Below are 11,550 nucleotides of genomic sequence, written 5' to 3'. Positions count from 1 at the left end.
CCTTCTTTATCCTTTATGGTCATTGTTGGTTTAAAGTTCACGTTGTCTGCAAACAGAATGACTACTCCTGCCTTTTTTTGGATTCCTGCCTTTTTTTGGATTCCTGCTGCATGAAGAATTGTTTTCCATCCTTTGACTTTCAGTCTGTGAGTATCCTTCTGGGTTAGATGGGTTTCCTGTAAACAGCATATGGTTGGATTTTGTTTCTTGATCCATTCTGCTAGTCTGTTTCTTTTGATTGGTGCATTGAGACCATTTACATTGATGGTTATTACTGTTAAATGCTGGTTAATTGTAAGAATGTTATTTCTCTGCTGTTGCATCTTTATCTTTCTGTTATGCTTAATTATTTGCTTTGCTTAGTGATTTTGTCCTTTGTGTATCTAAACTGTGTTTCAATATTTTTTCAGGGTTGGTTTGGTGTTCATGAAGTTCTTCAGCTGTTCTTTGTCATGGAAGTATCGTATTTCACCATCTATTTTGAATGATAGTTTTGCAGGATATATCAGTCTAGGTTGGAAATCATTTTGCTTTAAGATCTGGAATACTTCACTCCATGCTCTTCTTGACTTTATCGTTTGTGCTGAGACGTCTGCTGTGATTCTGATAGGTTTTCCTTTATAAGTGATCTGTCTTTTCCCTCTGACAGCTTTTAATAATCTATTCTTGTGTTGGATTTCTGGGATGGTGATTATTATATGTCTGAGTGTAGTTTTATTTTGGTTATGACTATTTGGAGTTCTATATGCTTCATTGATCCTGATGTCAGTTTCTAATCTCATGCTTGGGAAATTTTCAGCTATTACTTCTCTAAATATCCTCCTGACATCCTTCATGTTGTCTCCCTCTCTTTCATTAATCCCTATCATTCTTATGTTATTCTTCTTTGCATCGTCTTGCAGTTGTTGAATTGTTGTTTCCTGATTCCTTGTTATTTTCAAAAGATTTTTCCTTTCCTGTTCAGTAGCTGAAATCCTGTCTTCAAGGTCTGAAATTCTGTCTTCACTTTCATTAAGGCAGTTTTTACAACTTGCAGTGGAGTTTTTTATTTCCTGTATATCTCTGTGCATCTGCATTATGCATTCTGTTTGTTTCTTATATTGCTGTCTAGGGATTCTATCTTTTTGTTTAGTTCCTCCAATTTTTTATCTGTGTTTTCTTTAGATGTATTTAGAATCTCTTTCATTTCTTTTATCATTTCTTCTTTTATCTGGGAGATTATTTCGAGTTTGAATTTCTTTAAAGCTTCCTGGAGTTGCTTGTCAATTTCAGTAGCTATTGTGTCCAATATATGAGGTGGATGGGACATATTTTCTTCTATATACATCGCTCCTAGGGTTTCTTGAGTTGGGCTGGAGGTTTGAGGTTGTAATTTGGTCTTTCATTTTGTCATTTTCCTATATTTCTGTGTTTCAAGTCCTCAGGATCTGTTGAAAATCCCCTTTTATGTTTTCAGCTACTCTGGCACCACATCACCCCAAGCCATTGGGCCTGCAGAACCAGTGGCCCTCCTCTGCCTGCTCAGAACTCTGCAGTTCCAGACAAGCTGGGCCTCAGGGACACTGTGCGCCCACCTGCCCCTTGGAAGCTCCACAGTTCTTCAATTGCAGCTGGGTTAGGGTACTCACCACAGGCCTCGGTTCCTCAGGAACCTGTGATCCCTCCCTGCTTGAAGAGATATCCACAGTCCTCCAGACACACGGAGAGGCCGATGCAGGCACCCCAGATCCGCCCAGCTCCTCCTCAGCACACCAAAGGCTAGGCATGACAGCAAAACAGGCTGGGCTCAGGGGATAGTGTGGGCCCGCCCACCCGTCAGGAGCCCAGGAGTTCTCCAAGTGCAACCGGGATGGGGAGGTGGATGTAGAGGCCTCAAACCCACCTCTCCCCCTCACTACACCCGGAAGCCTGGAGGGACTCCAACAGTCTGCGTGGAGATCTCCACAGACCTCCAGACACACAGAGAGGCTGATGAAGGCACCCCAGATATGCCCAGCTCCTCCTAGCACACAGATGGCCGGGTGCGGCAGCAAAACAGGCTGGGCTCGGTTGATAGTGTGGGCCCGCCTACCCGTCGGGAGCTCAGCAGTTCTCCAAGTGCAACCGGGATGGGGAGGCGGATGTAGAAGCCTCAAACCCACCTCTCGCCTTCACTGCACCTGGAAGTCTGGAGGGACTCCAACAGTCTGGGCGAAGATCTCCACAGTCCTCCAGACACACAGAGAGGCCGATGGAGGCACCCCACGTCTGCCCAGCTCCTCCTCTGCGAAGGCAAGTTTTGAAATTTCAGAAACAAGTGTTTCTGAAAACTGTATAAATCATGATACAATAGGCTTGTAACAACCGATGTTTCCTTAATCATTACCCATTAATTGTTTCTGTTTATGCAAATGAACCTCCAGTAATCCTCCTAGCTTCTCTTTGTGGATCTGTTGGTTTTAGAGATGCAAACTGCTCAAAGACTCTGGTTGATTGAAATGGACCCTTTAGTTTAAACAGCTCTCAGCCTAATGAGTGTGTCTGATAAAATCTCTTTAAAGCTTTCTTTAAACAATGAAAAAAACATTTCAATTTGTGCAGTTTTTTTGGAACTGACATTGCCAAGCCCTGAATGTAACAGATTACTGAAAGACTGGTAGTCAATATCTGTTTCCCAGGCAGCACACTCTGCAGCTCTTGTATCTCTCTCTCAGACAAGTTTCCTTTTCCCATTAAGTATATTCTGTTCTTAATCTCCATTGTTACCAAAATTCATTCTCCAATTTTAGAAAACATGAACTTATATCAGACATATAGCAGGCTGATAGGTTCTTTCCTTTATATCATTTGGAGATCTTGGATGGTGACATGGGGGACTCAATGTCAAAGTCTCTTACTCCTCTGGAATGCATTCTTAAGCACTGGAAGGTGTTCAACACTCATCTGTTAGAAACAGCTGCTTGGTGTTTGCACTACCTCATGGCTGATTATCCTCTAGATCCAAAATGCAATACAAAGGGAATTATAGTGCTCTATTACAGTTAGAATCATACCGTTAAAAAGACAGAAAATAGAACTGTCTTATGGTCAAATTTTCTTTTCAAAATAATTCTTATTTATGCTTCAAGTATAATTGCAATCTATATGACATTTCCCATATCCAAGCTAGATCTAGGACAATTTTGAGAGGACTGTGAATGGTGCATTGAGGTCTTCAGATTTACTCAGGCCTACAGTGAGGCTGGAAAGATGTAGTGCTAATCTTAATTCAAACATTGACTTCTAGTGAGAGACAAGCAGCATCACAAGTTGCTATTGTTTTAGAATCCCAGGACTGAACTGAAAGGAAACCCTTTTGCCACAAAGAGGTGGGAGGCAACTAGTTCTTGCTCTAGCAGGTTTGTGGGACCAAGGGCAAATCAATTTTGGGATTAGTTTTTATGGAATTGCAAGCAGTTAGTAAAAAACAGAAGCGAATTGGTTTATGTCGGGGCGTACGTTGTGAACCAGATTTCTTCCAGGGAGATTTACTTAAAATTGAAGAGTTTAATATAAGGCAGGAAAAACTAGGGAGTGATCTGGAGCTGACTAGGTGGTTGAAATTAAACATGTACTTCACTCTTGCTGGACAGTCCTTGAAGATAGAATCTGTTAATATGTCAGAGTGTACATGCAGTCCAATTAAATGCTATCAGATTGAGTGAGCTCAGAGCACCTCTAAGCTGCAGCTGATCCAGTCAGTCAAGGCTGAGTCTAATGATCTACGTGGTGGGGAGGGTCAGCACGTCGTGTTTTAACAGGGCATCAGAAGGTTGACTTTTAATATTTCTATCACACTACTATATTTGGGTGTGAATATCATATTATTAATTTTAGACAGCCTGAAGATCGACAGCCAGGAGAAAAACCATTCCCACTGGAGCAGAAACAGTTCATATCAAGACCCATGCTGTTCTAATAGCCAGACAGTAGATTGGAGAAGACATTTTCAAGCAAGTAACCTTGAGTGTCCAAGGACAAAAATGTAACCCTCTTGATAATGTAAATAGTCACATATTTATCAGGAGAAATATGCAAACTCCCCTGACTTCTTAGATCATTTACTAGAGGCATGGGTAAAACATAGGTCCATATGTCCTGATTCAATAGGCCCGATTATGCTTAAAGATACATTTACTAGCCAGTCAGTCCCAGACATTAAGAAAGACTTATGAATGATAGCTTTAGCTAATCTTGTATTGCTTCTGTTGTTTTCTTTTGATTGATTTTATTCTATTTGTTTTGTTTACTTTTCTTATATCTCATGGTATAGGCAGCTACTGTGAGGACAGTAAGAGGCATTGTAGTAGCCACTCTTGTTTTCCTATGGTTTCAAAGCCCTGTATTGTGTTCACTGTTCTCCTTTGACTGGTTTCGTTTTGTTCTGTTCTGTTCTGTTTGATTTTATTATTCCTGACAGTAAGGACAGTTATTTTCAAGATAACAAGAGGCATTATGGTAGCCATTACTGATTTCCTTTTATCTTGTTTTGAAATCCTATACCACATTCGTTATTATGCTTTTATTAAGTATTTTAATTTGTTGGTTTATTCTCTTCAAAATAAAAAAAAATTTAAAGAGTTAAGATGTGCAATGTACATGCACAATCTTCCCACTATAAATGCAATTTTTTATTATTTAAAGAGAGAAAAAAAACAAAACAAAGTAGTAAAAGGGTACAAGTAATACAGAATTTCAAGTAAAAAATACAGTAAGAAATTATCAGTTAATAGGTTATACACTATCATCTCAGAAACAGCTGTCCAAATTACAAAACCAAAGCATACAATATGGACATTCATACAGTGAGACTGCAGACAGTTCTGTTCAATGATCCATCAAAAACTTGGTAATATGGTTTTCTGTCTTACACACTTAAATATACATGCAGTTATATCCTTTAGATCACTTCCTTTTCCTCTTTTTTACAATAACAATTACACTTTTTGGGTTTCATTATTCCCACAGTACTTATAACTTTTTTGAAGAGAAAAAAAACAAATGTGACAAGGCAAAACAGAGTCAGTAAGAACAGAAGGATGGATATAGTACTTGATGCAAAAACACAATACCAGGTGATCAACAATAGTTACCATTATGCCTCTTGCTATCTTAAAAAGAGTTGCCTATATTATCAGGTATAATAGAATTAAACAAAACAGTACAGAACAAGACCAATAAAACCTACATTGGAGACCTTACAGGACTTCAAAAGAAGGTAATAGTCATACCATAATGGGCATCATAGTAAATCATATTGCCTTCAAAGTGGTTGCCTATACCCTCAAAATTGATATTATCAAACAAAACAGAATATAGTAAAATCAGTCAGAACAATATGGGGAGAGCATTACAGGGGTTCAAATCAGGTTCACAGGAAAACAAAAAAATTACTATAATATATCCTGCTATTTGTTAATTTAGTTTTCCATTAATTAAAAAAACTAAATTATTTAAAAAAAAAGAAAAAATGGGGAGATTGAGATAAAAGAGGACATAGCAACAGAACAACACAGGTCAGAACCAAACAATTTAAGCATCATTGTGTTTCACCACCAGATTACCTGACATAATAGTAGTCACCATAATGTCTCTTCCCTTGAAATATGTGTGTATAACTTCATATACTATAGCATCAAATATATCAAGACATTGTGAAGCCATTCAAGAGAATGAAAGTATTACAGGGTATTTAGAACCAGCTAACAGAAAACAAACTATGGTTTCTATATTATCTCTTTGCCTATAAAAAATTTTGTTTATACTATCGCATATAGTAAAATATAATAAGATACAACATGTTAAAACCAATGGAAACAGACAAACAACAGCTTGATGGGACTTCAAAACAAGATAATATTAAATCAACACTAGCAATTATGATGTGTTGTTTTCTTCAAAATAGCTATTCATACTATCACAGACAATAAAATCAAACGACCCAGATTAAAGCCACTCTAATTAATGAGTGAAAACATTATATATCTTCAAACCAATATGATTGGGAATCATGATTACCATATACTTTTATGTATTCTTATCATTTCTTTTTTTTTTCAAATATCGTGCCTTTATTTTTTCTCGCTTCACTCTTCTGGCTACATTAATAAACACAGCATTTAACGGTAACAAGAATGGAGTTCCTCTTGTTTATCCTGACTTTGGAGTGCTGCCTTTCATCACTTGCTATGGTGTAAGTTGTAGCTTCTTTATAAATGATTTTATCAGACTTAGCAAGTTATAATCTATTTTTAGTGCCCAAATATTTGGGGGACTTTCATATATATTTTTGCAACTTATGTCTACTTTAATTGCATTATAAACACAGAATATAGTTTTAATTTTAAAATTGTCAAGGCTTCTCTCATGTGTAGAATATGGTCTTTCTTTATAAAGACTATAGTCTGTTTATACTTGAAAATATGGCTCCTATATGTTCTTGGATGTGTGTGCCCTGTTTTTTTTAAATACTTTATTTGAAAGGAAAAAGAGGGAAAAAAAGCAGAACAAAACAAAACAGTGTAAGGGTACAAGTCAAACATATCAATACTGTGTAACACCATTCAAGTGGATGAAAGCATTGTAGAGTATTTAGAACCAGCTAACAGAAAAAAATGATCAATGGTTTCTATATTATCTCTTTGCCTATAACAAGTTTTGTTTATACTACCACATATGATAGAATCCAGCAAGTTACAACATGATAAAATCAATGGAGACAGAAGAGCCATAGTTTGGTGTGGCTTTAAGACAAAATGGTATTAAATCATCACTAGCTATTATTATGTCTTATTTTCTTCAAAGTAGCTGTTCATTGCATCACAGGCCATAATATCAAATAGCCCCGAATAAAGCCATTCCAATTAATGAGTGAAAATTTTATAAGGCTTCAAGGCCACAAATTGGGGAATCATGGTTATCACGTAGTTTTACATATTTGAATCATTTCCTACACTAGGGAAACTATCCGGTGTTCACAGATGCGAGTTTGATTTAGTTCACTTATGAGTATGGTTTCAAGCTGCACCCATTTATTGATAAATACCTCAATGTGATCCTTCTTTATAGCTGAGTAGTACTCCATTGTATAGAAATACCACAACTTTTTTATCCATTCCTCAGTTGATGGACATTTGGGTTGTTTCCAAGATCTGGCAATTACAAATTGTGCTGCTATAAACATAGGTGTGCATATATCACTGTGGTATGATGCTTGCAGTTCTTCTGGGAAGATGCCTAGAAGTGGAATAGCTGGAACAAATGGGACTTCCAATCCCAGCTTTTTGAGAAATCTCCAGACTGACCTCCACAAAGGTTGTACCAGTCTACACTCCCACCAACAGTGTAGGAGAGTTCCTTTTTCCCCACAACCTCTCCAGCACTTATCGTTGGTTTTCTTGATCCTGGCCATTCTTTCAGGAGTGAGATGGTATCTCAGTGTGATTTTAATTTGCATTTCCCTAATAACCAATGATGATGAACATTTTTTCATGTATTTATTTGCCATTTGTATTTCTTCCTCTGAGAAACGTGTATTCATCTCAGATACCCATTTTTGGATTGGGTCTTTGAATTTTGGGGGTCTGATTTTTTTAATTCTTTATATGTTTTGGACAAAAGTCCTTTGTCTGAGGGGGAGTTCGCTAAGATCTTTTCCCAATTTGTGGGTTTTCTTTTCACTATGCTGGAGATTTTTTTTTTTTGACTTACAGAAATTTTAATAAGAGGTGGTTGCAGTTATTGATTCTGGGAAGTATTTCCTGTGTGGTTTGAGTCCTGTTACCCCTATGTCTTCAAGGTTTCTACCTAATTTGTCTTCCAATAGATTTAGTGTTTCTGTTTTAATATTCAGATCTTTGATCCATTTAGATTTTAATTTAGTAAATGGTGATAGGCTTGGGTCGAGTTTTAGTTTTTGGCAAATGGAGAGACAGTTTTTCCAACACCATTTACTAAAAAGACTGTCATTTTTCCAGTGAACCTGCTTGGCAACTTTATCGAAGATAAGGTGGTTGAGTGTGTCTGTAATTGTGGTTGTATCTTCTAATCTATTCCATTGATCCTCTGCTCTGTTTTGATTGCAGTACCATGTTGATTTTACTACTGTTGCTTTGTGGTATAACTTCAAGTCAGGGATTGTGATGCCTCCTACCTTGCCTTTGTTGCTTAGAATTGCCTTTGATATTCTAGGTCTCTTCTGGTTCCAGATAAACCTTAGGAGTGATTTCTCTAGATTTGTAAGGTATGTTGATGGTATTTTTATTGGGATTGCATTGAATCTGTATAACAGTTTTGGGAGAATGGCCATTTTCACAATGTTTATTCTTCCTATCCATGAACGTGGGATGTCTTTCCATTTTCTGAGATCATCTTCAATTTCTTCCTTCAGTGTATTATAATTTTCCCTGTATAGGTCTTTCACTTCTTTCGTAAGAGTAATTCCTAAATATTTCTTTTTTTTTTTTTTTTTTTGCTTCCTAGTGTGAAGAGTGTGGCTTCTCTTATTTCTCTAGCTGTGATTTGTTGTTAGTGTATAAAAATGCTATTGATTTCTGAGTATTGATTTTGTACCCAGCTACATTACTGAATTTATTTATTATATCTAAGAGTCTTTCAATGGAATTTAGGAGTCTTCTATGTAGAGTATCAAGTCATCTGCAAATAATGACAGTTTAACTTCTTCTTTTCCTATCTTTACCCCTTTTATTTTTCTCTCTTGACTAATTGCTCTGGCTAGTACTTCCAGTACTATATTAAATAGAAGAGGTGATATAGGACATCCTTGTCTTGTGCCTGATTTTAAAGTAAAGGCTTTCAATTTTTGGCCATTTAGTATGATACTGGATGTTGGTTTGTCTTGGACAGCCTTTATTATATTGAGGTAAAGGCCATCTATTCCAATTTTCTGTAAAGTTCTTATCATAAATGTGTGTTGGACTTCATCGAAGGTTTTTTCTGCATCTATGGAAATGATCATGTGATTCTTACTTTTGGCTTTATTGATATGGTGGATTACATTTATTGTTTTATGTATGTTGAACCATCCCTGCATGCCTGGGATGAATCCCACTTGGTCATGGTGTATAATCTTCTTGATGATTTGCTGCATCCTATTTGCCAATATTTTATTGAGGTTTTTTGCATCTGTGTCCATTAGGGAGATTGGTCTGTAGTTCTCTTTTTTGGTTGGGTCTCTCCCAGGTTTTGGTACTAGAGTAATATTTGCTTCCAGGAATGACTTGGGAAAGATTGCTTCCCTTTCAATTTCATTGAAGAGTTTGAGGAGTGTCGGTATTAGATCTTGTTTCCATTTCTTGTAGAATTCTGCAGTGAATCTGACTGGGCCTGCACTCTTCTTTGTAGGTAAGGAATTAATTACATGTTCAATTTCAATGATAGAGATTGGGTTATTCAGCAGTTTTACATCCTCTTGATCTAGCTTTGGTACTTCATATGTTTCTAAGAATCTGTCTATTTCTTCTATGTTATCAAACCTTTGAGAGAAGAGGCTTTCAAAATAGGTTTTGATGGTCTTCTGTATTTCTATTGGGTCTGTAGTGATTTCACCTTTTTCATTTCTTATTGCATGAGTTTGAGCTTTTTCTTCCCTTTTTTAATAAGGTTGGCTAGGGTCTTATCGATTTTATTTATTCTTTCAAAGAACCAACTCTTTGATTCATTGATTCTTTGGATTGTTTTCTTAGTCTCTATTGCGTTGATTTCTGCTCTGATTTTTATAATTACCTTTCTTCTTTTGGCTTTGGGCTTGACTTGCTTTATTTTTTCTAGCTGTTTGATGTGTAGCATCACGTTGTTTACTTGTATTTGTTCTGTTTTCCTGATGTGGGAGCTCAGTGCAATAAATTTTCCTCTCAGGACGGCTTTCATTGCATCCCATAGATTCCAGTAAGTTGTATCTGTATTTTCATTTGTTTGTAGGTATTGCTTAATTTCTTTTTTAATTTCCTCTGTGACCCACTGATTACTCAGGAGTGTGTTATTCAGTTTCCATGTGTTTGTGGGATTTTTGCAGTAACTTTTATTGTTAATTATTAATTTCATGGCGCTATGGTCCAATAGCACGCAAGGGATAATTTCAACTCTTTTGCATTTATTTAAATGTGTTCTGTGAGTTAATATATGGTCTGTTTTAGAGAATGAACCAGGTACTGCTGAGAAGAAAGTGTATTCTGTTGTTGTTGGGTGGAATACTCTGTATATGTCTATTAAGTCCATTTGTTCACAGGTGCAATTCAGTTCTTTTATTTCTTTGTTGATTTTCTGTTTGGTTGATCTGTCCATTGGTGTCAATGGTGTGTTAAGATCTCCTGTCAGAATTGTGTTACTGCTGATTTGGTTTTTCATTTCTGTTAGCACTTGTTTTATATAACTGGGTGCTCTGGAGTTTGGTGCATATATATTTAAGATAGTTATCTCTTCCTCTTGGAGTTTTCCCCTAACCAGTATGTAGTGACCTTCTTTATCCTTTCTAATCATTATTGGCTTGAAGTTGACTTTGTCTGCAAACAGAATAGCTACCCCCGCTTTTGGGGGGGGGGTTCCTGTTGCATGGAGTGTTGTTTTCCATCCTTTGACTTTCAGTCTGTGAGTATCCTTTTGAGTTAGGTGGGTTTCTCGTAGACAGCATATGGTTGGATTTTGTTTCTTGATCCATTCTGCCAGTCTGTTTCTTTTAATTGGTGTATTGAGACCATTTACATTAGTAGTAAGAACTGTTATAAATTGGTTTATTGTTGACATATTATCTTTCTGCTGTTGCATGTTTATCTTTCTACTCTGTTCAACTGTCTGCTTTGTTTAGTGGTTTTTTCCTAAATGTATCTAGGCTCTCTTTCAGTATTCTTTGCAGGGTTGGCTTGGTGATCATGAAGTTTTTCAGCTGATCTTTGTCAGGGAAGTATTGTATTTCTCTATCAAAGTTGAAGTACAGTTTTGCAGGGTACATCAGCCTAGGTTGGAAATCATTTTTGTTTAGGATCTGAAATACATTACTCCATGCTCTTCTTGACTTTATGGTTTGTGCTGAGAAGTCTGCTGTAATTCTGATAAGCTTTCCTTTATAGGTGATCTGTCTTTTTCTCTCTGACAGCCTTTAATATTCTATTCTTTTGTTCAGTTTCTGAGATGGTCATTATTATATGTCTGGGTGTAGATTTACTTTGGTTGTTGACTATTTGGAGATCTATATGCTTCACCGATCTTGATATCAGTTTCCAATCTCATGTTTGGGAAATTTTCAGCTATTAATTCTCTAAATATCCTCTTGACATCCTTTATGTTGTCCCCTTCTTTTTCATTTATCCCTATCAACCTTATGTTGGTTCTCTTTGCGTCATCCTATAGGTGTTGAATTGTTGTTTCCTGATTTCTTCTTATCTTTAAAAGATCTTTTCTTACCTGTTCACTTGTTGCAATCTTGTTTCGAGGCCTGATATTCTATCTTCACATTCACTGAGGCAGTTTTTACAACTTTCAATGGAGTTTTTGATTTCCTGTATATCTCTTTGCATC

The sequence above is a fragment of the Cavia porcellus genome, unplaced genomic scaffold, assembly GCF_034190915.1.
Source record: "Cavia porcellus strain 051 isolate PalLab524CR breed Dunkin Hartley unplaced genomic scaffold, mCavPor4.1 scaffold_23, whole genome shotgun sequence".
NCBI classification, from domain to species: domain Eukaryota; kingdom Metazoa; phylum Chordata; class Mammalia; order Rodentia; family Caviidae; genus Cavia; species Cavia porcellus.
Note: the sequence above shows the minus strand (reverse complement) of the source record.